At 41.6% G+C, this 24,899-nt stretch overlaps 26 pseudogenes; all 26 read right to left on the bottom strand.

Annotated features, from left to right (window-relative positions):
- Positions 1–307: 307 nt before the first annotated feature.
- On the bottom strand, positions 308–426 carry LOC137109849 (5S ribosomal RNA; annotated as a pseudogene).
- Positions 427–1,283: 857 nt separating this feature from the next.
- On the bottom strand, positions 1,284–1,402 carry LOC137109883 (5S ribosomal RNA; annotated as a pseudogene).
- Positions 1,403–2,000: 598 nt separating this feature from the next.
- On the bottom strand, positions 2,001–2,119 carry LOC137109787 (5S ribosomal RNA; annotated as a pseudogene).
- Positions 2,120–2,986: 867 nt separating this feature from the next.
- On the bottom strand, positions 2,987–3,115 carry LOC137109971 (5S ribosomal RNA; annotated as a pseudogene).
- An 868-nt stretch (positions 3,116–3,983) lies between these two features.
- LOC137109848 (5S ribosomal RNA) lies at positions 3,984–4,102 on the bottom strand (annotated as a pseudogene).
- Positions 4,103–4,969: 867 nt separating this feature from the next.
- Positions 4,970–5,088, bottom strand: LOC137109847 (5S ribosomal RNA; annotated as a pseudogene).
- Positions 5,089–5,945: 857 nt separating this feature from the next.
- On the bottom strand, positions 5,946–6,064 carry LOC137109657 (5S ribosomal RNA; annotated as a pseudogene).
- Positions 6,065–6,931: 867 nt separating this feature from the next.
- LOC137109753 (5S ribosomal RNA) lies at positions 6,932–7,050 on the bottom strand (annotated as a pseudogene).
- Positions 7,051–7,917: 867 nt separating this feature from the next.
- On the bottom strand, positions 7,918–8,036 carry LOC137109580 (5S ribosomal RNA; annotated as a pseudogene).
- An 857-nt stretch (positions 8,037–8,893) lies between these two features.
- On the bottom strand, positions 8,894–9,002 carry LOC137109975 (5S ribosomal RNA; annotated as a pseudogene).
- An 857-nt stretch (positions 9,003–9,859) lies between these two features.
- LOC137109935 (5S ribosomal RNA) lies at positions 9,860–9,978 on the bottom strand (annotated as a pseudogene).
- Positions 9,979–10,835: 857 nt separating this feature from the next.
- On the bottom strand, positions 10,836–10,954 carry LOC137109882 (5S ribosomal RNA; annotated as a pseudogene).
- Positions 10,955–11,552: 598 nt separating this feature from the next.
- LOC137109786 (5S ribosomal RNA) lies at positions 11,553–11,671 on the bottom strand (annotated as a pseudogene).
- An 867-nt stretch (positions 11,672–12,538) lies between these two features.
- On the bottom strand, positions 12,539–12,667 carry LOC137109970 (5S ribosomal RNA; annotated as a pseudogene).
- An 868-nt stretch (positions 12,668–13,535) lies between these two features.
- LOC137109845 (5S ribosomal RNA) lies at positions 13,536–13,654 on the bottom strand (annotated as a pseudogene).
- An 867-nt stretch (positions 13,655–14,521) lies between these two features.
- On the bottom strand, positions 14,522–14,640 carry LOC137109844 (5S ribosomal RNA; annotated as a pseudogene).
- An 857-nt stretch (positions 14,641–15,497) lies between these two features.
- LOC137109880 (5S ribosomal RNA) lies at positions 15,498–15,616 on the bottom strand (annotated as a pseudogene).
- A 598-nt stretch (positions 15,617–16,214) lies between these two features.
- Positions 16,215–16,333, bottom strand: LOC137109785 (5S ribosomal RNA; annotated as a pseudogene).
- Positions 16,334–17,200: 867 nt separating this feature from the next.
- LOC137109969 (5S ribosomal RNA) lies at positions 17,201–17,329 on the bottom strand (annotated as a pseudogene).
- An 868-nt stretch (positions 17,330–18,197) lies between these two features.
- LOC137109843 (5S ribosomal RNA) lies at positions 18,198–18,316 on the bottom strand (annotated as a pseudogene).
- An 867-nt stretch (positions 18,317–19,183) lies between these two features.
- LOC137109842 (5S ribosomal RNA) lies at positions 19,184–19,302 on the bottom strand (annotated as a pseudogene).
- Positions 19,303–20,159: 857 nt separating this feature from the next.
- On the bottom strand, positions 20,160–20,278 carry LOC137109656 (5S ribosomal RNA; annotated as a pseudogene).
- An 856-nt stretch (positions 20,279–21,134) lies between these two features.
- LOC137109711 (5S ribosomal RNA) lies at positions 21,135–21,253 on the bottom strand (annotated as a pseudogene).
- Positions 21,254–22,120: 867 nt separating this feature from the next.
- LOC137109841 (5S ribosomal RNA) lies at positions 22,121–22,239 on the bottom strand (annotated as a pseudogene).
- Positions 22,240–23,096: 857 nt separating this feature from the next.
- LOC137109655 (5S ribosomal RNA) lies at positions 23,097–23,215 on the bottom strand (annotated as a pseudogene).
- An 867-nt stretch (positions 23,216–24,082) lies between these two features.
- On the bottom strand, positions 24,083–24,201 carry LOC137109579 (5S ribosomal RNA; annotated as a pseudogene).
- Positions 24,202–24,899: the final 698 nt, after the last annotated feature.

Below are 24,899 nucleotides of genomic sequence, written 5' to 3'. Positions count from 1 at the left end.
GAGCCTCGCTAGCTGTTGGGAACCGTACTTTTAAAACTCCAGGAAGTGTAGGATGGACCAATCAGCTTCCTGTACTGCCCCTCAATCCGGCCAATCAGGCAGGGCACCTATAAGAACGAGAAAATAAAAACAACACATATGGCCAGGACCGTAACATGGTCTACTAGTAATGAAGCACGATGGTTGAAAAACCAATAAAGTAGCAAAACAGCAATGAAAGAACAAAATTTGATGAAAATATAGAACAATTTCTATGAATAAATAGGCAGTAACACCAGCTTGTGCTGCCCGTAAACCCAAGCAAAAAAGCTTACAACACCTGGTATTCCCAGGCGGTCTTCCTACCAAGTACTAACCAGGCCCGGCTCTATTTGGCTGCCGAGATCGGACGAGATTGGGCGCTTAGAGAGCGGTGTGGCCGTAAGCTGCATTTGACATCATCAACAGCTCTTAAAAACACTGGAGAAGCAGAATGCATGACACTTGCTAAGAAGAAGACAAATGTGGCAAAGTACAAAGTACTATAACTGTACTGGTCTGTTACGCCCCTGTCCAGGGGGTCAGGGTGCAACATACAAAGATAAATTAGCATGTTCCCTCTCCGATCCCCAAACCAAAATCCAGGATCGAGATGTTCCAACAGAATGATATTTATTTTAAACGAAAGAAAGTGTCAAACAAAACATGACACTACAACTCAGGGCGAACCAAGGCCAACATAATAAACAAAATAAGCCATTTCCCACAGAAAGTGCTAGCTAGCCTGATAGAAATAAACAAACCAAAAGACAGTCGCTAACCCTAACTCCCTAATGTGAAAACAGTCCAAAGAAAATGGCTGTTCACCCCTACAGATTTAATACTATTTACAAAATATACAATTTATAAACAAAACCACGGCACAAAACCTAACAATTCAAAAATGCTAAATAAGGTTTGGAAACCAAGAACAGCAAACAGGTGTTGCTGCCAGAAAGAGCCTCGCTAGCTGTTGGGAACCGTACTTTTAAAACTCCAGGAAGTGTAGGATGGACCAATCAGCTTCCTGTACTGCCCCCCAATCCGGCCAATCAGGCAGGGCACCTATAAGAACAACAAAATAAAAACAACACATATGGCCAGGACCGTAACATGGTCTACTAGTAATGAAGCACGATGGTTGACAAACCAATAAAGTAGCAAAACAGCAATGAAAGAACAAAATTTGATGAAAATATACAACAATTTCTATGAATAAATAGGCAGTAACACCAGTTTGTGCTGCCCGTAAACCCAAGCAAAAAAGCTTACATCACCTGGTATTCCCAGGCGGTCTTCCTACCAAGTACTAACAAGGCCCGGCTCTATTTGGCTGCCGAGATCGGACGAGATCGGGCGCTTAGAGAGCGGTGTGGCCGTAAGCTGCATAAAAACGTTGGAGAAGCAGAATGCATGAAACATGCTAAGAAGAAGATAAATGTGGCAAAGTACAAAGTACTATAACTGTACTGGTCTGTTACGCCCCTGTCCAGGGGGTCAGGGTGCAACATACAAAGATAAATTAGCATGTTCCCTCTCCGATCCCCAAACCAAAATCCAGGATCGAGATGTTCCAACAGAATGATATTTATTTTAAACGAAAGAAAGTGTCAAACAAAACATGACACTACAACTCAGGGCGAACCAAGGCCAACATAATAAACAAAATAAGCCATTTCCCATAGAAAGTGCTAGCTAGCCTGATAGAAATAAACAAACCAAAAGACAGTCGCTAACCCTTACTCCCTAATGTGAAAACAGTCCAAGAAAATGGCAGTTCACCCCTACAGATTTAATACTATTTACAAAATATACAATTTATTTAACATGGTCTACTAGTAATGAAGCACGATGGTTGAGAAACCAATAAAGTAGCAAAACAACAGCAATGAAAGAACAAAATTTGATGAAAATATAGAACAATTTCTATGAATAAATAGGCAGTAACACCAGCTTGTGCTGCCCGTAAACCCAAGCAATAAAGCTTACAGCACCTGGTATTCCCAGGCGGTCTTCCTACCAAGTACTAACCAGGCCCGGCTCTATTTGGCTGCCGAGATCGGACGAGATCCGGCGCTTAGAGAGCGGTGTGGCCGTAAGCTGCATTTGACATCATCAACAGCTCTTAAAAACGCTGGAGAAGCAGAATGCATGACACTTGCTAAGAAGAAGATAAATGTGGCAAAGTACAAAGTAATATAACTGTACTGGTCTGTTACGCCCCTGTCCAGGGGGTCAGGGTGCAACATACAAAGATAAATTAGCATGTTCCCTCTCCGATCCCCAAACCAAACTCCAGTATCGAGATGTTCCAACAGAATGATATTTATTTTAAACGAAAGAAAGTGTCAAACAAAACATGACACTACAACTCAGGGCGAACCAAGGCCAACATAATAAACAAAATAAGCCATTTCCCACAGAAAGTGCTAGCTAGCCTGATAGAAATAAACAAACCAAAAGACAGTCGCTAACCCTAACTCCCTAATGTGAAAACAAGAGAAAACAATCAAAAGAAAATGGCTGTTCACCCCTAAAGATTTAATACTATTTACAAAATATACAATTTATAAACAAAACCACGGCACAAAACCTAACAATTCAAAAATGCTAAATAAGGTTTGGAAACCAAGAACAGCAAACAGGTGCTGCTGCCAGAAAGAGCCTCGCTAGCTGTTGGGAACCGTACTTTTAAAACTCCAGGAAGTGTAGGATGGACCAATCAGCTTCCTGTACTGCCCCCCAATCCGGCCAATCAGGCAGGGCACCTTTAAGAACAAGAAAATAAAAACAACACATATGGCCAGGACCGTAACATGGTCTACTAGTAATGAAGCACGATGGTTGACAAACCAATAAAGTAGCAAAACAGTAATGAAAGAACAAAATTTGATGAAAATATAGAACAATTTCTATGAATAAATAGGCAGTAACACCAGCTTGTGCTGCCCGTAAACCCAAGCAAAAAAGCTTACAGCACCTGGTATTCCCACGCGGTCTTCCTACCAAGTACTAACCAGGCCCGGCTTTATTTGGCTGCCGAGATCGGACGAGATCAGACGAGATCGGGCGCTTAGAGAGCAGTGTGGCCGTAAGCTGCATTTGACATCATCAAAAGCTCTTAAAAACGCTGGAGAAGCAGAATGCATGACACTTGCTAAGAAGAAGATAAATGTGGCAAAGTACAAAGTACTATAACTGTACTGGTCTGTTACGCCCCTGTCTAGGGGGTCAGGGTGCAACATACAAAGATAAATTAGCATGTTCCCTCTCCGATCCCCAAACCAAAATCCAGGATCGAGATGTTCCAACAGAATGATATTTATTTTAAACGAAAGAAAGTGTCAAACAAAACATGACACTACAACTCAGGGCGAACCAAGGACCAACATAATAAACAAATTAAGCCATTTCCCACAGAAAGTGCTAGCTAGCCTGATAGAAATAAACAAACCAAAAGACAGTCGCTAACCCTAACTCCCTAATGTGAAAACAAGAGAAAACAATCAAAAGAAAATGGCTGTTCACCCCTACAGATTTAATACTATTTACAAAATATACAATTTATAAACAAAACCACGGCACAAAACCTAACAATTCAAAAATGCTAAATAAGGTTTGGAAACCAAGAACAGCAAACAGGTGCTGCTGCCAGAAAGAGCCTCGCTAGCTGTTGGGAACCGTACTTTTAAAACTCCAGGAAGTGTAGGATGGACCAATCAGCTTCCTGTACTGCCCCTCAATCCGGCCAATCAGGCAGGGCACCTATAAGAACGAGAAAATAAAAACAACACATATGGCCAGGACCGTAACATGGTCTACTAGTAATGAAGCACGATGGTTGAAAAACCAATAAAGTAGCAAACCAGCAATGAAAGAACAAAATTTGATGAAAATATAGAACAATTTCTATGAATAAATAGGCAGTAACTCCAGCTTGTGCTGCCCGTAAACCCAAGCAAAAAAGCTTACAACACCTGGTATTCCCAGGCGGTCTTCCTACCAAGTACTAACCAGGCCCGGCTCTATTTGGCTGCCGAGATCGGACGAGATTGGGCGCTTAGAGAGCGGTGTGGCCGTAAGCTGCATTTGACATCATCAACAGCTCTTAAAAACACTGGAGAAGCAGAATGCATGACACTTGCTAAGAAGAAGACAAATGTGGCAAAGTACAAAGTACTATAACTGTACTGGTCTGTTACGCCCCTGTCCAGGGGGTCAGGGTGCAACATACAAAGATAAATTAGCATGTTCCCTCTCCGATCCCCAAACCAAAATCCAGGATCGAGATGTTCCAACAGAATGATATTTATTTTAAACGAAAGAAAGTGTCAAACAAAACATGACACTACAACTCAGGGCGAACCAAGACCAACATAATAAACAAAATAAGCCATTTCCCACAGAAAGTGCTAGCTAGCCTGATAGAAATAAACAAACCAAAAGACAGTCGCTAACCCTAACTCCCTAATGTGAAAACAAGAGAAAACAATCAAAAGAAAATGGCTGTTCACCCCTACAGATTTAATACGAATTACAAAATATACAATTTATAAACAAAACCACGGCACAAAACCTAACAATTCAAAAATGCTAAATAAGGTTTGGAAACCAAGAACAGCAAACAGGTGCTGCTGCCAGAAAGAGCCTCGCTAGCTGTTGGGAACCGTACTTTTAAAACTCCAGGAAGTGTAGGATGGACCAATCAGCTTCCTGTACTGCCCCTCAATCCGGCCAATCAGGCAGGGCACCTATAAGAACGAGAAAATAAAAACAACACATATGGCCAGGACCGTAACATGGTCTACTAGTAATGAAGCACGATGGTTGAAAAACCAATAAAGTAGCAAAACAGCAATGAAAGAACAAAATTTGATGAAAATATAGAACAATTTCTATGAATAAATAGGCAGTAACACCAGCTTGTGCTGCCCGTAAACCCAAGCAAAAAAGCTTACAACACCTGGTATTCCCAGGCGGTCTTCCTACCAAGTACTAACCAGGCCCGGCTCTATTTGGCTGCCGAGATCGGACGAGATTGGGCGCTTAGAGAGCGGTGTGGCCGTAAGCTGCATTTGACATCATCAACAGCTCTTAAAAACACTGGAGAAGCAGAATGCATGACACTTGCTAAGAAGAAGACAAATGTGGCAAAGTACAAAGTACTATAACTGTACTGGTCTGTTACGCCCCTGTCCAGGGGGTCAGGGTGCAACATACAAAGATAAATTAGCATGTTCCCTCTCCGATCCCCAAACCAAAATCCAGGATCGAGATGTTCCAACAGAATGATATTTATTTTAAACGAAAGAAAGTGTCAAACAAAACATGACACTACAACTCAGGGCGAACCAAGGCCAACATAATAAACAAAATAAGCCATTTCCCACAGAAAGTGCTAGCTAGCCTGATAGAAATAAACAAACCAAAAGACAGTCGCTAACCCTAACTCCCTAATGTGAAAACAGTCCAAAGAAAATGGCTGTTCACCCCTACAGATTTAATACTATTTACAAAATATACAATTTATAAACAAAACCACGGCACAAAACCTAACAATTCAAAAATGCTAAATAAGGTTTGGAAACCAAGAACAGCAAACAGGTGCTGCTGCCAGAAAGAGCCTCGCTAGCTGTTGGGAACCGTACTTTTAAAACTCCAGGAAGTGTAGGATGGACCAATCAGCTTCCTGTACTGCCCCTCAATCCGGCCAATCAGGCAGGGCACCTATAAGAACAACATATCAAAAACAACACATATGGCCAGGACCGTAACATGGTCTACTAGTAATGAAGCACGATGGTTGACAAACCAATAAAGTAGCAAAACAGTAATGAAAGAACAAAATTTGATGAAAATATAGAACAATTTCTATGAATAAATAGGCAGTAACACCAGCTTGTGCTGCCCGTAAACCCAAGCAAAAAAGCTTACAGCACCTGGTATTCCCACGCGGTCTTCCTACCAAGTACTAACCAGGCCCGGCTCTATTTGGCTGCCGAGATCGGACGAGATCGGGCGCTTAGAGAGCGGTGTGGCCGTAAGCTGCATTTGACATCATCAACAGCTCTTAAAAACGTTGGAGAAGCAGAATGCATGAAACTTGCTAAGACGAAGATAAATGTGGCAAAGTACAAAGTACTATAAGTGTACTGGTCTGTTACGCCCCTGTCCAGGGGGTCAGGGTGCAACATACAAAGATAAATTAGCATGTTCCCTCTCCGATCCCCAAACCAAAATCCAGGATCGAGATGTTCCAACAGAATGATATTTATTTTAAACGAAAGAAAGTGTCAAACAAAACATGACACTACAACTCAGGGCGAACCAAGGCCAACATAATAAAAAAAATAAGCCATTTCCCACAGAAAGTGCTAGATAGCCTGATAGAAATAAACAAACCAAAACACAGTCGCTAACCCTAACTCCCTAATGTGAAAACAAGAGAAAACAATCAAAAGAAAATGGCTGTTCACCCCTACAGATTTAATACTATTTACAAAATATACAATTTATAAACAAAACCACGGCATAAAACCTAACAATTCAAAAATGCTAAATAAAGTTTGGAAACCAAGAACAGCAAACAGGTGCTGCTGCCAGAAAGAGCCTCGCTAGCTGTTGGGAACCGTACTTTTAAAACTCCAGGAAGTGTAGGATGGACCAATCAGCTTCCTGTACTGCCCCCCAATCCGGCCAATCAGGCAGGGCACCTATAAGAACAACAAAATAAAAACAACACATATGGCCAGGACCGTAACATGGTCTACTAGTAATGAAGCACGATGGTTGAAAAACCAATAAAGTAGCAAAACAGCAATGAAAGAACAAAATTTGATGAAAATATAGAACAATTTCTATGAATAAATAGGCAGTAACACCAGCTTGTGCTGCCCGTAAACCCAAGCAAAAAAGCTTACAGCACCTGGTATTCCCAGGCGGTCTTCCTACCAAGTACTAACCAGGCCCGGCTCTATTTGGCTGCCAAGATCGGACGAGATCGGGCGCTTAGAGAGCGGTGTGGCCGTAAGCTGCATTTGACATCATCAACAGCTCTTAAAAACGCTGGAGAAGCAGATTGCATGACACTTGCTAAGAAGAAGATAAATGTGGCAAAGTACAAAGTACTATAACTGTACTGGTCTGTTACGCCCCTGTCCAGGGGGTCAGGGTGCAACATACAAAGATAAATTAGCATGTTCCCTCTCCGATCCCCAAACCAAAATCCAGGATCGAGATGTTCCAACAGAATGATATTTATTTTAAACGAAAGAAAGTGTCAAACAAAACATGACACTACAACTCAGGGCGAACCAAGGCCAACATAATAAACAAAATAAGCCATTTCCCACAGAAAGTGCTAGCTAGCCTGATAGAAATAAACAAACCAAAAGACAGTCGCTAACCCTAACTCCCTAATGTGAAAACAAGAGAAAACAATCAAAAGAAAATGGCTGTTCACCCCTACAGATTTAATACGAATTACAAAATATACAATTTATAAACAAAACCACGGCACAAAACCTAACAATTCAAAAATGCTAAATAAGGTTTGGAAACCAAGAACAGCAAACAGGTGCTGCTGCCAGAAAGAGCCTCGCTAGCTGTTGGGAACCGTACTTTTAAAACTCCAGGAAGTGTAGGATGGACCAATCAGCTTCCTGTACTGCCCCCCAATCCGGCCAATCAGGCAGGGCACCTATAAGAACAACAAATCAAAAACAACACATATGGCCAGGACCGTAACATGGTCTACTAGTAATGAAGCACGATGGTTGAAAAACCAATAAAGTAGCAAAACAGCAATGAAAGAACAAAATTTGATGAAAATATAGAACAATTTCTATGAATAAATAGGCAGTAACACCAGCTTGTGCTGCCCGTAAACCCAAGCAAAAAAGCTTACAGCACCTGGTATTCCCAGGCGGTCTTCCTACCAAGTACTAACCAGGCCCGGCTCTATTTGGCTGCCGAGATCGGACGAGATCGGGCGCTTAGAGAGCGGTGTGGCCGTAAGCTGCATTTGACATCATCAACAGCTCTTAAAAACGCTGGAGAAGCAGAATGCATGACACTTGCTAAGAAGAAGATAAATGTGGCAAAGTACAAAGTACTATAACTGTACTGGTCTGTTACGCCCCTGTCCAGGGGGTCAGGGTGCAACATACAAAGATAAATTAGCATGTTCCCTCTCCGATCCCCAAACCAAAATCCAGGATCGAGATGTTCCAACAGAATGATATTTATTTTAAACGAAAGAAAGTGTCAAACAAAACATGACACTACAACTCAGGGCGAACCAAGGTTAACATAATAAACAAAATAAGCCATTTCCCACAGAAAGTGCTAGCTAGCCTGATAGAAATAAACAAACCAAAACACAGTCGCTAACCCTAACTCCCAAATGTGAAAACAATCCAAAGAAAATGGCAGTTCACCCCTACAGATTTAATACTATTTACAAAATATACAATTTATAAACAAAACCACGGCATAAAACCTAACAATTCAAAAATGCTAAATAAAGTTTGGAAACCAAGAACAGCAAACAGGTGCTGCTGCCAGAAAGAGCCTCGCTAGCTGTTGGGAACCGTACTTTTAAAACTCCAGGAAGTGTAGGATGGACCAATCAGCTTCCTGTACTGCCCCCCAATCCGGCCAATCAGGCAGGGCACCTATAAGAACAAGAAAATAAAAACAACACATATGGCCAGGACCGTAACATGGTCTACTAGTAATGAAGCACGATGGTTGACAAACCAATAAAGTAGCAAAACAGTAATGAAAGAACAAAATTTGATGAAAATATAGAACAATTTCTATGAATAAATAGGCAGTAACACCAGCTTGTGCTGCCCGTAAACCCAAGCAAAAAAGCTTACAGCACCTGGTATTCCCACGCGGTCTTCCTACCAAGTACTAACCAGGCCCGGCTCTATTTGGCTGCCGAGATCGGGCGCTTAGAGAGCGGTGTGGCCGTAAGCTGCATTTGACATCATCAACAGCTCTTAAAAACGCTGGAGAAGCAGAATGCATGACACTTGCTAAGAAGAAGATAAATGTGGCAAAGTACAAAGTACTATAACTGTACTGGTCTGTTACGCCCCTGTCCAGGGGGTCAGGGTGCAACATACTAAGATAAATTAGCATGTTCCCTCTCCGATCCCCAAACCAAACTCCAGTATCGAGATGTTCCAACAGAATGATATTTATTTTCAACGAAAGAAAGTGTCAAACAAAACATGACACTACAACTCAGGGCAAACCAAGGCCAACATAATAAACAAAATAAGCCATTTCCCACAGAAAGTGCTAGCTAGCCTGATAGAAATAAACAATCCAAAAGACAGTCGCTAACCCTAACTCCCTAATGTGAAAACAGTCCAAAGAAAATGGCTGTTCACCCCTACAGATTTAATACTATTTACAAAATATACAATTTATAAACAAAACCACGGCACAAAACCTAACAATTCAAAAATGCTAAATAAGGTTTGGAAACCAAGAACAGCAAACAGGTGCTGCTGCCAGAAAGAGCCTCGCTAGCTGTTGGGAACCGTACTTTTAAAACTCCAGGAAGTGTAGGATGGACCAATCAGCTTCCTGTACTGCCCCTCAATCCGGCCAATCAGGCAGGGCACCTATAAGAACAACAAATCAAAAACAACACATATGGCCAGGACCGTAACATGGTCTACTAGTAATGAAGCACGATGGTTGACAAACCAATAAAGTAGCAAAACAGCAATGAAAGAACAAAATTTGATGAAAATATAGAACAATTTCTATGAATAAATAGGCAGTAACACCAGCTTGTGCTGCCCGTAAACCCAAGCAAAAAAGTTTACAGCACCTGGTATTCCCAGGCAGTCTTCCTACCAAGTACTAACAAGGCCCGGCTCTATTTGGCTGCCGAGATCGGACGAGATCGGGCGCTTAGAGAGCGGTGTGGCCGTAAGCTGCATTTGACATCATCAACAGCTCTTAAAAACGCTGGAGAAGCAGAATGCATGACACTTGCTAAGACGAAGATAAACGTGGCAAAGTACAAAGTACTATAACTGTACTGGTCTGTTACGCCCCTGTCTAGGGGGTCAGGGTGCAACATACAAAGATAAATTAGCATGTTCCCTCTCCGATCCCCAAACCAAAATCCAGTATCGAGATGTTCCAACAGAATGATATTTATTTTAAACGAAAGAAAGTGTCAAACAAAACATGACACTACAACTCAGGGCGAACCAAGGCCAACATAATAAACAAAATAAGCCATTTCCCACAGAAAGTGCTAGCTAGCCTGATAGAAATAAACAATCCAAAAGACAGTCGCTAACCCTAACTCCCTAATGTGAAAACAGTCCAAAGAAAATGGCTGTTCACCCCTACAGATTTAATACGAATTACAAAATATACAATTTATAAACAAAACCACGGCACAAAACCTAACAATTCAAAAATGCTAAATAAGGTTTGGAAACCAAGAACAGCAAACAGGTGTTGCTGCCAGAAAGAGCCTCGCTAGCTGTTGGGAACCGTACTTTTAAAACTCCAGGAAGTGTAGGATGGACCAATCAGCTTCCTGTACTGCCCCCCAATCCGGCCAATCAGGCAGGGCACCTATAAGAACAACAAAATAAAAACAACACATATGGCCAGGACCGTAACATGGTCTACTAGTAATGAAGCACGATGGTTGACAAACCAATAAAGTAGCAAAACAGCAATGAAAGAACAAAATTTGATGAAAATATACAACAATTTCTATGAATAAATAGGCAGTAACACCAGTTTGTGCTGCCCGTAAACCCAAGCAAAAAAGCTTACATCACCTGGTATTCCCAGGCGGTCTTCCTACCAAGTACTAACAAGGCCCGGCTCTATTTGGCTGCCGAGATCGGACGAGATCGGGCGCTTAGAGAGCGGTGTGGCCGTAAGCTGCATAAAAACGTTGGAGAAGCAGAATGCATGAAACATGCTAAGAAGAAGATAAATGTGGCAAAGTACAAAGTACTATAACTGTACTGGTCTGTTACGCCCCTGTCCAGGGGGTCAGGGTGCAACATACAAAGATAAATTAGCATGTTCCCTCTCCGATCCCCAAACCAAAATCCAGGATCGAGATGTTCCAACAGAATGATATTTATTTTAAACGAAAGAAAGTGTCAAACAAAACATGACACTACAACTCAGGGCGAACCAAGGCCAACATAATAAACAAAATAAGCCATTTCCCATAGAAAGTGCTAGCTAGCCTGATAGAAATAAACAAACCAAAAGACAGTCGCTAACCCTTACTCCCTAATGTGAAAACAGTCCAAGAAAATGGCAGTTCACCCCTACAGATTTAATACTATTTACAAAATATACAATTTATTTAACATGGTCTACTAGTAATGAAGCACGATGGTTGAGAAACCAATAAAGTAGCAAAACAACAGCAATGAAAGAACAAAATTTGATGAAAATATAGAACAATTTCTATGAATAAATAGGCAGTAACACCAGCTTGTGCTGCCCGTAAACCCAAGCAATAAAGCTTACAGCACCTGGTATTCCCAGGCGGTCTTCCTACCAAGTACTAACCAGGCCCGGCTCTATTTGGCTGCCGAGATCGGACGAGATCCGGCGCTTAGAGAGCGGTGTGGCCGTAAGCTGCATTTGACATCATCAACAGCTCTTAAAAACGCTGGAGAAGCAGAATGCATGACACTTGCTAAGAAGAAGATAAATGTGGCAAAGTACAAAGTAATATAACTGTACTGGTCTGTTACGCCCCTGTCCAGGGGGTCAGGGTGCAACATACAAAGATAAATTAGCATGTTCCCTCTCCGATCCCCAAACCAAACTCCAGTATCGAGATGTTCCAACAGAATGATATTTATTTTAAACGAAAGAAAGTGTCAAACAAAACATGACACTACAACTCAGGGCGAACCAAGGCCAACATAATAAACAAAATAAGCCATTTCCCACAGAAAGTGCTAGCTAGCCTGATAGAAATAAACAAACCAAAAGACAGTCGCTAACCCTAACTCCCTAATGTGAAAACAAGAGAAAACAATCAAAAGAAAATGGCTGTTCACCCCTAAAGATTTAATACTATTTACAAAATATACAATTTATAAACAAAACCACGGCACAAAACCTAACAATTCAAAAATGCTAAATAAGGTTTGGAAACCAAGAACAGCAAACAGGTGCTGCTGCCAGAAAGAGCCTCGCTAGCTGTTGGGAACCGTACTTTTAAAACTCCAGGAAGTGTAGGATGGACCAATCAGCTTCCTGTACTGCCCCCCAATCCGGCCAATCAGGCAGGGCACCTTTAAGAACAAGAAAATAAAAACAACACATATGGCCAGGACCGTAACATGGTCTACTAGTAATGAAGCACGATGGTTGACAAACCAATAAAGTAGCAAAACAGTAATGAAAGAACAAAATTTGATGAAAATATAGAACAATTTCTATGAATAAATAGGCAGTAACACCAGCTTGTGCTGCCCGTAAACCCAAGCAAAAAAGCTTACAGCACCTGGTATTCCCACGCGGTCTTCCTACCAAGTACTAACCAGGCCCGGCTTTATTTGGCTGCCGAGATCGGACGAGATCAGACGAGATCGGGCGCTTAGAGAGCAGTGTGGCCGTAAGCTGCATTTGACATCATCAAAAGCTCTTAAAAACGCTGGAGAAGCAGAATGCATGACACTTGCTAAGAAGAAGATAAATGTGGCAAAGTACAAAGTACTATAACTGTACTGGTCTGTTACGCCCCTGTCTAGGGGGTCAGGGTGCAACATACAAAGATAAATTAGCATGTTCCCTCTCCGATCCCCAAACCAAAATCCAGGATCGAGATGTTCCAACAGAATGATATTTATTTTAAACGAAAGAAAGTGTCAAACAAAACATGACACTACAACTCAGGGCGAACCAAGGACCAACATAATAAACAAATTAAGCCATTTCCCACAGAAAGTGCTAGCTAGCCTGATAGAAATAAACAAACCAAAAGACAGTCGCTAACCCTAACTCCCTAATGTGAAAACAAGAGAAAACAATCAAAAGAAAATGGCTGTTCACCCCTACAGATTTAATACTATTTACAAAATATACAATTTATAAACAAAACCACGGCACAAAACCTAACAATTCAAAAATGCTAAATAAGGTTTGGAAACCAAGAACAGCAAACAGGTGCTGCTGCCAGAAAGAGCCTCGCTAGCTGTTGGGAACCGTACTTTTAAAACTCCAGGAAGTGTAGGATGGACCAATCAGCTTCCTGTACTGCCCCTCAATCCGGCCAATCAGGCAGGGCACCTATAAGAACGAGAAAATAAAAACAACACATATGGCCAGGACCGTAACATGGTCTACTAGTAATGAAGCACGATGGTTGAAAAACCAATAAAGTAGCAAACCAGCAATGACAGAACAAAATTTGATGAAAATATAGAACAATTTCTATGAATAAATAGGCAGTAACTCCAGCTTGTGCTGCCCGTAAACCCAAGCAAAAAAGCTTACAACACCTGGTATTCCCAGGCGGTCTTCCTACCAAGTACTAACCAGGCCCGGCTCTATTTGGCTGCCGAGATCGGACGAGATTGGGCGCTTAGAGAGCGGTGTGGCCGTAAGCTGCATTTGACATCATCAACAGCTCTTAAAAACACTGGAGAAGCAGAATGCATGACACTTGCTAAGAAGAAGACAAATGTGGCAAAGTACAAAGTACTATAACTGTACTGGTCTGTTACGCCCCTGTCCAGGGGGTCAGGGTGCAACATACAAAGATAAATTAGCATGTTCCCTCTCCGATCCCCAAACCAAAATCCAGGATCGAGATGTTCCAACAGAATGATATTTATTTTAAACGAAAGAAAGTGTCAAACAAAACATGACACTACAACTCAGGGCGAACCAAGGCCAACATAATAAACAAAATAAGCCATTTCCCACAGAAAGTGCTAGCTAGCCTGATAGAAATAAACAAACCAAAAGACAGTCGCTAACCCTAACTCCCTAATGTGAAAACAAGAGAAAACAATCAAAAGAAAATGGCTGTTCACCCCTACAGATTTAATACGAATTACAAAATATACAATTTATAAACAAAACCACGGCACAAAACCTAACAATTCAAAAATGCTAAATAAGGTTTGGAAACCAAGAACAGCAAACAGGTGCTGCTGCCAGAAAGAGCCTCGCTAGCTGTTGGGAACCGTACTTTTAAAACTCCAGGAAGTGTAGGATGGACCAATCAGCTTCCTGTACTGCCCCTCAATCCGGCCAATCAGGCAGGGCACCTATAAGAACGAGAAAATAAAAACAACACATATGGCCAGGACCGTAACATGGTCTACTAGTAATGAAGCACGATGGTTGAAAAACCAATAAAGTAGCAAAACAGCAATGAAAGAACAAAATTTGATGAAAATATAGAACAATTTCTATGAATAAATAGGCAGTAACACCAGCTTGTGCTGCCCGTAAACCCAAGCAAAAAAGCTTACAACACCTGGTATTCCCAGGCGGTCTTCCTACCAAGTACTAACCAGGCCCGGCTCTATTTGGCTGCCGAGATCGGACGAGATTGGGCGCTTAGAGAGCGGTGTGGCCGTAAGCTGCATTTGACATCATCAACAGCTCTTAAAAACACTGGAGAAGCAGAATGCATGACACTTGCTAAGAAGAAGACAAATGTGGCAAAGTACAAAGTACTATAACTGTACTGGTCTGTTACGCCCCTGTCCAGGGGGTCAGGGTGCAACATACAAAGATAAATTAGCATGTTCCCTCTCCGATCCCCAAACCAAAATCCAGGATCGAGATGTTCCAACAGAATGATATTTATTTTAAACGAAAGAAAGTGTCAAACAAAACATGACACTACAACTCAGGGCGAACCAAGGCCAACATAATAAACAAAATAAGCCATTTCCCACAGAAAGTGCTAGCTAGCCTGATAGAAATAAACAAACCAAAAGACAGTCGCTAACCCTAACTCCCTAATGTGAAAACAGTCCAAAGAAAATGGCTGTTCACCCCTACAGATTTAATACTATTTACAAAATATACAATTTATAAACAAAACCACGGCACAAAACCTAACAATTCAAAAATGCTAAATAAGGTTTGGAAACCAAGAACAGCAAACAGGTGTTGCTGCCAGAAAGAGCCTCGCTAGCTGTTGGGAACCGTACTTTTAAAACTCCAGGAAGTGTAGGATGGACCAATCAGCTTCCTGTACTGCCCCCCAATCCGGCCAATCAGGCAGGGCACCTATAAGAACAACAAAATAAAAACAACACATATGGCCAGGACCGTAACATGGTCTACTAGTAATGAAGCACGATGGTTGACAAACCAATAAAGTAGCAAAACAGCAATGAAAGAACAAAATTTGATGAAAATATACAACAATTTCTATGAATAAATAGGCAGTAACACCAGTTTGTGCTGCCCGTAAACCCAAGCAAAAAAGCTTACATCACCTGGTATTCCCAGGCGGTCTTCCTACCAAGTACTAACAAGGCCCGGCTCTATTTGGCTGCCGAGATCGGACGAGATCGGGCGCTTAGAGAGCGGTGTGGCCGTAAGCTGCATAAAAACGTTGGAGAAGCAGAATGCATGAAACATGCTAAGAAGAAGATAAATGTGGCAAAGTACAAAGTACTATAACTGTACTGGTCTGTTACGCCCCTGTCCAGGGGGTCAGGGTGCAACATACAAAGATAAATTAGCATGTTCCCTCTCCGATCCCCAAACCAAAATCCAGGATCGAGATGTTCCAACAGAATGATATTTATTTTAAACGAAAGAAAGTGTCAAACAAAACATGACACTACAACTCAGGGCGAACCAAGGCCAACATAATAAACAAAATAAGCCATTTCCCATAGAAAGTGCTAGCTAGCCTGATAGAAATAAACAAACCAAAAGACAGTCGCTAACCCTTACTCCCTAATGTGAAAACAGTCCAAGAAAATGGCAGTTCACCCCTACAGATTTAATACTATTTACAAAATATACAATTTATTTAACATGGTCTACTAGTAATGAAGCACGATGGTTGAGAAACCAATAAAGTAGCAAAACAACAGCAATGAAAGAACAAAATTTGATGAAAATATAGAACAATTTCTATGAATAAATAGGCAGTAACACCAGCTTGTGCTGCCCGTAAACCCAAGCAATAAAGCTTACAGCACCTGGTATTCCCAGGCGGTCTTCCTACCAAGTACTAACCAGGCCCGGCTCTATTTGGCTGCCGAGATCGGACGAGATCCGGCGCTTAGAGAGCGGTGTGGCCGTAAGCTGCATTTGACATCATCAACAGCTCTTAAAAACGCTGGAGAAGCAGAATGCATGACACTTGCTAAGAAGAAGATAAATGTGGCAAAGTACAAAGTAATATAACTGTACTGGTCTGTTACGCCCCTGTCCAGGGGGTCAGGGTGCAACATACAAAGATAAATTAGCATGTTCCCTCTCCGATCCCCAAACCAAACTCCAGTATCGAGATGTTCCAACAGAATGATATTTATTTTAAACGAAAGAAAGTGTCAAACAAAACATGACACTACAACTCAGGGCGAACCAAGGCCAACATAATAAACAAAATAAGCCATTTCCCACAGAAAGTGCTAGCTAGCCTGATAGAAATAAACAAACCAAAAGACAGTCGCTAACCCTAACTCCCTAATGTGAAAACAAGAGAAAACAATCAAAAGAAAATGGCTGTTCACCCCTAAAGATTTAATACTATTTACAAAATATACAATTTATAAACAAAACCACGGCACAAAACCTAACAATTCAAAAATGCTAAATAAGGTTTGGAAACCAAGAACAGCAAACAGGTGCTGCTGCCAGAAAGAGCCTCGCTAGCTGTTGGGAACCGTACTTTTAAAACTCCAGGAAGTGTAGGATGGACCAATCAGCTTCCTGTACTGCCCCCCAATCCGGCCAATCAGGCAGGGCACCTTTAAGAACAAGAAAATAAAAACAACACATATGGCCAGGACCGTAACATGGTCTACTAGTAATGAAGCACGATGGTTGACAAACCAATAAAGTAGCAAAACAGTAATGAAAGAACAAAATTTGATGAAAATATAGAACAATTTCTATGAATAAATAGGCAGTAACACCAGCTTGTGCTGCCCGTAAACCCAAGCAAAAAAGCTTACAGCACCTGGTATTCCCACGCGGTCTTCCTACCAAGTACTAACCAGGCCCGGCTTTATTTGGCTGCCGAGATCGGACGAGATCAGACGAGATCGGGCGCTTAGAGAGCAGTGTGGCCGTAAGCTGCATTTGACATCATCAAAAGCTCTTAAAAACGCTGGAGAAGCAGAATGCATGACACTTGCTAAGAAGAAGATAAATGTGGCAAAGTACAAAGTACTATAACTGTACTGGTCTGTTACGCCCCTGTCTAGGGGGTCAGGGTGCAACATACAAAGATAAATTAGCATGTTCCCTCTCCGATCCCCAAACCAAAATCCAGGATCGAGATGTTCCAACAGAATGATATTTATTTTAAACGAAAGAAAGTGTCAAACAAAACATGACACTACAACTCAGGGCGAACCAAGGACCAACATAATAAACAAATTAAGCCATTTCCCACAGAAAGTGCTAGCTAGCCTGATAGAAATAAACAAACCAAAAGACAGTCGCTAACCCTAACTCCCTAATGTGAAAACAAGAGAAAACAATCAAAAGAAAATGGCTGTTCACCCCTACAGATTTAATACTATTTACAAAATATACAATTTATAAACAAAACCACGGCACAAAACCTAACAATTCAAAAATGCTAAATAAGGTTTGGAAACCAAGAACAGCAAACAGGTGCTGCTGCCAGAAAGAGCCTCGCTAGCTGTTGGGAACCGTACTTTTAAAACTCCAGGAAGTGTAGGATGGACCAATCAGCTTCCTGTACTGCCCCTCAATCCGGCCAATCAGGCAGGGCACCTATAAGAACGAGAAAATAAAAACAACACATATGGCCAGGACCGTAACATGGTCTACTAGTAATGAAGCACGATGGTTGAAAAACCAATAAAGTAGCAAACCAGCAATGAAAGAACAAAATTTGATGAAAATATAGAACAATTTCTATGAATAAATAGGCAGTAACTCCAGCTTGTGCTGCCCGTAAACCCAAGCAAAAAAGCTTACAACACCTGGTATTCCCAGGCGGTCTTCCTACCAAGTACTAACCAGGCCCGGCTCTATTTGGCTGCCGAGATCGGACGAGATTGGGCGCTTAGAGAGCGGTGTGGCCGTAAGCTGCATTTGACATCATCAACAGCTCTTAAAAACACTGGAGAAGCAGAATGCATGACACTTGCTAAGAAGAAGACAAATGTGGCAAAGTACAAAGTACTATAACTGTACTGGTCTGTTACGCCCCTGTCCAGGGGGTCAGGGTGCAACATACAAAGATAAATTAGCATGTTCCCTCTCCGATCCCCAAACCAAAATCCAGGATCGAGATGTTCCAACAGAATGATATTTATTTTAAACGAAAGAAAGTGTCAAACAAAACATGACACTACAACTCAGGGCGAACCAAGACCAACATAATAAACAAAATAAGCCATTTCCCACAGAAAGTGCTAGCTAGCCTGATAGAAATAAACAAACCAAAAGACAGTCGCTAACCCTAACTCCCTAATGTGAAAACAAGAGAAAACAATCAAAAGAAAATGGCTGTTCACCCCTACAGATTTAATACGAATTACAAAATATACAATTTATAAACAAAACCACGGCACAAAACCTAACAATTCAAAAATGCTAAATAAGGTTTGGAAACCAAGAACAGCAAACAGGTGCTGCTGCCAGAAAGAGCCTCGCTAGCTGTTGGGAACCGTACTTTTAAAACTCCAGGAAGTGTAGGATGGACCAATCAGCTTCCTGTACTGCCCCTCAATCCGGCCAATCAGGCAGGGCACCTATAAGAACGAGAAAATAAAAACAACACATATGGCCAGGACCGTAACATGGTCTACTAGTAATGAAGCACGATGGTTGAAAAACCAATAAAGTAGCAAAACAGCAATGAAAGAACAAAATTTGATGAAAATATAGAACAATTTCTATGAATAAATAGGCAGTAACACCAGCTTGTGCTGCCCGTAAACCCAAGCAAAAAAGCTTACAACACCTGGTATTCCCAGGCGGTCTTCCTACCAAGTACTAACCAGGCCCGGCTCTATTTGGCTGCCGAGATCGGACGAGATTGGGCGCTTAGAGAGCGGTGTGGCCGTAAGCTGCATTTGACATCATCAACAGCTCTTAAAAACACTGGAGAAGCAGAATGCATGACACTTGCTAAGAAGAAGACAAATGTGGCAAAGTACAAAGTACTATAACTGTACTGGTCTGTTACGCCCCTGTCCAGGGGGTCAGGGTGCAACATACAAAGATAAATTAGCATGTTCCCTCTCCGATCCCCAAACCAAAATCCAGGATCGAGATGTTCCAACAGAATGATATTTATTTTAAACGAAAGAAAGTGTCAAACAAAACATGACACTACAACTCAGGGCGAACCAAGGCCAACATAATAAACAAAATAAGCCATTTCCCACAGAAAGTGCTAGCTAGCCTGATAGAAATAAACAAACCAAAAGACAGTCGCTAACCCTAACTCCCTAATGTGAAAACAGTCCAAAGAAAATGGCTGTTCACCCCTACAGATTTAATACTATTTACAAAATATACAATTTATAAACAAAACCACGGCACAAAACCTAACAATTCAAAAATGCTAAATAAGGTTTGGAAACCAAGAACAGCAAACAGGTGCTGCTGCCAGAAAGAGCCTCGCTAGCTGTTGGGAACCGTACTTTTAAAACTCCAGGAAGTGTAGGATGGACCAATCAGCTTCCTGTACTGCCCCTCAATCCGGCCAATCAGGCAGGGCACCTATAAGAACAACATATCAAAAACAACACATATGGCCAGGACCGTAACATGGTCTACTAGTAATGAAGCACGATGGTTGACAAACCAATAAAGTAGCAAAACAGTAATGAAAGAACAAAATTTGATGAAAATATAGAACAATTTCTATGAATAAATAGGCAGTAACACCAGCTTGTGCTGCCCGTAAACCCAAGCAAAAAAGCTTACAGCACCTGGTATTCCCACGCGGTCTTCCTACCAAGTACTAACCAGGCCCGGCTCTATTTGGCTGCCGAGATCGGACGAGATCGGGCGCTTAGAGAGCGGTGTGGCCGTAAGCTGCATTTGACATCATCAACAGCTCTTAAAAACGTTGGAGAAGCAGAATGCATGAAACTTGCTAAAAAGAAGATAAATGTGGCAAAGTACAAAGTACTATAACTGCACTGGTCTGTTACGCCCCTGTCCAGGGGGTCAGGGTGCAACATACAAAGATAAATTAGCATGTTCCCTCTCCGATCCCCAAACCAAAATCCAGGATCGAGATGTTCCAACAGAATGATATTTATTTTAAACGAAAGAAAGTGTCAAACAAAACATGACACTACAACTCAGGGCGAACCAAGGCCAACATAATAAACAAAATAAGCCATTTCCCACAGAAAGTGCTAGCTAGCCTGATAGAAATAAACAAACCAAAACACAGTCGCTAACCCTAACTCCCTAATGTGAAAACAATCAAAAGAAAATGGCAGTCCACCCCTACAGATTTAATACTATTTACAAAATATACAATTTATAAACAAAACCACGGCACAAAACCTAACAATTCAAAAATGCTAAATAAGGTTTGGAAACCAAGAACAGCAAACAGGTGCTGATGCCAGAAAGAGCCTCGCTAGCTGTTGGGAACCGTACTTTTAAAACTCCAGCAAGTGTAGGATGGACCAATCAGCTTCCTGTACTGCCCCCCAATCCGGCCAATCAGGCAGGGCACCTATAAGAACAAGAAAAAAAAACAACACATATGGCCAGGACCGTAACATGGTCTACTAGTAATTAGGCACGATGGTTGGCAAACCAATAAAGTAGCAAAACAGCAATGAAAGAACAAAATTTGATGAAAATATAGAACAATTTCTATGAATAAATAGGCAGTAACACCAGCTTGTGCTGCCCGTAAACCCAAGCAAAAAAGCTTACAGCACCTGGTATTCCCAGGCGGTCTTCCTACCAAGTACTAACCAGGCCCGGCTCTATTTGGCTGCCGAGATCGGACGAGATCGGGCGCTTAGAGAGGGGTGTGGCCGTAAGCTGCATTTGACATCATCAACAGCTCTTAAAAACGCTGGAGAAGCAGAATGCATGACACTTGCTAAGAAGAAGATAAATGTGGCAAAGTACAAAGTACTATAACTGTACTGGTCTGTTACGCCCCTGTCTAGGGGGTCAGGGTGCAACATACAAAGATAAATTAGCATGTTCCCTCTCCGATCCCCAAACCAAAATCCAGGATCGAGATGTTCCAACAGAATGATATTTATTTTAAACGAAAGAAAGTGTCAAACAAAACATGACACTACAACTCAGGGCGAACCAAGGCCAACATAATAAACAAAATAAGCCATTTCCCACAGAAAGTGCTAGCTAGCCTGATAGAAATAAACAAACCAAAAGACAGTCGCTAACCCTAACTCCCTAATGTGAAAACAAGAAAAAACAATCAAAAGAAAATGGCTGTTCACCCCTACAGATTTAATACTATTTACAAAATATACAATTTATAAACAAAACCACGGCACAAAACCTAACAATTCAAAAATGCTAAATAAGGTTTGGAAACCAAGAACAGCAAACAGGTGCTGCTGCCAGAAAGAGCCTCGCTAGCTGTTGGGAACCGTACTTTTAAAACTCCAGGAAGTGTAGGATGGACCAATCAGCTTCCTGTACTGCCCCTCAATCCGGCCAATCAGGCAGGGCACCTATAAGAACGAGAAAATAAAAACAACACATATGGCCAGGACCGTAACATGGTCTACTAGTAATGAAGCACGATGGTTGAAAAACCAATAAAGTAGCAAAACAGCAATGAAAGAACAAAATTTGATGAAAATATAGAACAATTTCTATGAATAAATAGGCAGTAACACCAGCTTGTGCTGCCTGTAAACCCAAGCAAAAAAGCTTACAACACCTGGTATTCCCAGGCGGTCTTCCTACCAAGTACTAACCAGGCCCGGCTCTATTTGGCTGCCGAGATCGGACGAGATTGGGCGCTTAGAGAGCGGTGTGGCCGTAAGCTGCATTTGACATCATCAACAGCTCTTAAAAACACTGGAGAACCAGAATGCATGACACTTGCTAAGAAGAAGACAAATGTGGCAAAGTACAAAGTATTATAACTGTACTGGTCTGTTACGCCCCTGTCCAGGGGGTCAGGGTGCAACATACAAAGATAAATTAGCATGTTCCCTCTCCGATCCCCAAACCAAAATCCAGGATCGAGATGTTCCAACAGAATGATATTTATTTTAAACGAAAGAAAGTGTCAAACAAAACATGACACTACAACTCAGGGCGAACCAAGGCCAACATAATAAACAAAATAAGCCATTTCCCACAGAAAGTGCTAGCTAGCCTGATAGAAATAAACAAACCAAAAGACAGTCGCTAACCCTAACTCCCTAATGTGAAAACAGTCCAAAGAAAATGGCTGTTCACCCCTACAGATTTAATACTATTTACAAAATATACAATTTATAAACAAAACCACGGCACAAAACCTAACAATTCAAAAATGCTAAATAAGGTTTGGAAACCAAGAACAGCAAACAGGTGCTGCTGCCAGAAAGAGCCTCGCTAGCTGTTGGGAACCGTACTTTTAAAACTCCAGGAAGTGTAGGATGGACCAATCAGCTTCCTGTACTGCCCCTCAATCCGGCCAATCAGGCAGGGCACCTATAAGAACAACATATCAAAAACAACACATATGGCCAGGACCGTAACATGGTCTACTAGTAATGAAGCACGATGGTTGACAAACCAATAAAGTAGCAAAACAGTAATGAAAGAACAAAATTTGATGAAAATATAGAACAATTTCTATGAATAAATAGGCAGTAACACCAGCTTGTGCTGCCCGTAAACCCAAGCAAAAAAGCTTACAGCACCTGGTATTCCCACGCGGTCTTCCTACCAAGTACTAACCAGGCCCGGCTCTATTTGGCTGCCGAGATCGGACGAGATCGGGCGCTTAGAGAGCGGTGTGGCCGTAAGCTGCATTTGACATCATCAACAGCTCTTAAAAACGTTGGAGAAGCAGAATGCATGAAACTTGCTAAGACGAAGATAAATGTGGCAAAGTACAAAGTACTATAACTGTACTGGTCTGTTACGCCCCTGTCCAGGGGGTCAGGGTGCAACATACAAAGATAAATTAGCATGTTCCCTCTCCGATCCCCAAACCAAAATCCAGGATCGAGATGTTCCAACAGAATGATATTTATTTTAAACGAAAGAAAGTGTCAAACAAAACATGACACTACAACTCAGGGCGAACCAAGGCCAACATAATAAACAAAATAAGCCATTTCCCACAGAAAGTGCTAGCTAGCCTGATAGAAATAAACAAACCAAAAGACAGTCGCTAACCCTAACTCCCTAATGTGAAAACAAGAGAAAACAATCAAAAGAAAATGGCTGTTCACCCCTACAGATTTAATACGAATTACAAAATATACAATTTATAAACAAAACCACGGCACAAAACCTAACAATTCAAAAATGCTAAATAAGGTTTGGAAACCAAGAACAGCAAACAGGTGCTGCTGCCAGAAAGAGCCTCGCTAGCTGTTGGAAACCGTACTTTTAAAACTCCAGGAAGTGTAGGATGGACCAATCAGCTTCCTGTACTGCCCCTCAATCCGGCCAATCAGGCAGGGCACCTATAAGAACGAGAAAATAAAAACAACACATATGGCCAGGACCGTAACATGGTCTACTAGTAATGAAGCACGATGGTTGAAAAACCAATAAAGTAGCAAAACAGCAATGAAAGAACAAAATTTGATGAAAATATAGAACAATTTCTATGAATAAATAGGCAGTAACACCAGCTTGTGCTGCCCGTAAACCCAAGCAAAAAAGCTTACAGCACCTGGTATTCCCAGGCGGTCTTCCTACCAAGTACTAACCAGGCCCGGCTCTATTTGGCTGCCGAGATCGGACGAGATCGGGCGCTTAGAGAGCGGTGTGGCCGTAAGCTGCATTTGACATCATCAACAGCTCTTAAAAACGCTGGAGAAGCAGAATGCATGACACTTGCTAAGAAGAAGATAAATGTGGCAAAGTACAAAGTACTATAACTGTACTGGTCTGTTACGCCCCTGTCCAGGGGGTCAGGGTGCAACATACAAAGATAAATTAGCATGTTCCCTCTCCGATCCCCAAACCAAACTCCAGTATCGAGATGTTCCAACAGAATGATATTTATTTTAAACGAAAGAAAGTGTCAAACAAAACATGACACTACAACTCAGGGCGAACCAAGGCCAACATAATAAACAAAATAAGCCATTTCCCACAGAAAGTGCTAGCTAGCCTGATAGAAATAAACAAACCAAAAGACACTCGCTAACCCTAACTCCCTAATGTGAAAACAAGAGAAAACAATCAAAAGAAAATGGCTGTTCACCCCTAAAGATTTAATACTATTTACAAAATATACAATTTATAAACAAAACCACGGCACAAAACCTAACAATTCAAAAATGCTAAATAAGGTTTGGAAACCAAGAACAGCAAACAGGTGCTGCTGCCAGAAAGAGCCTCGCTAGCTGTTGGGAACCGTACTTTGAAAACTCCAGGAAGTGTAGGATGGACCAATCAGCTTCCTGTACTGCCCCCCAATCCGGCCAATCAGGCAGGGCACCTATAAGAACAAGAAAATAAAAACAACACAT

The sequence above is a fragment of the Channa argus genome, unplaced genomic scaffold (genome assembly GCF_033026475.1).
Source record: "Channa argus isolate prfri unplaced genomic scaffold, Channa argus male v1.0 Contig004, whole genome shotgun sequence".
Classification (NCBI taxonomy): Eukaryota; Metazoa; Chordata; class Actinopteri; order Anabantiformes; family Channidae; genus Channa; species Channa argus.
Note: the sequence above shows the minus strand (reverse complement) of the source record. Positions and strands in the feature narration are given on the sequence as shown.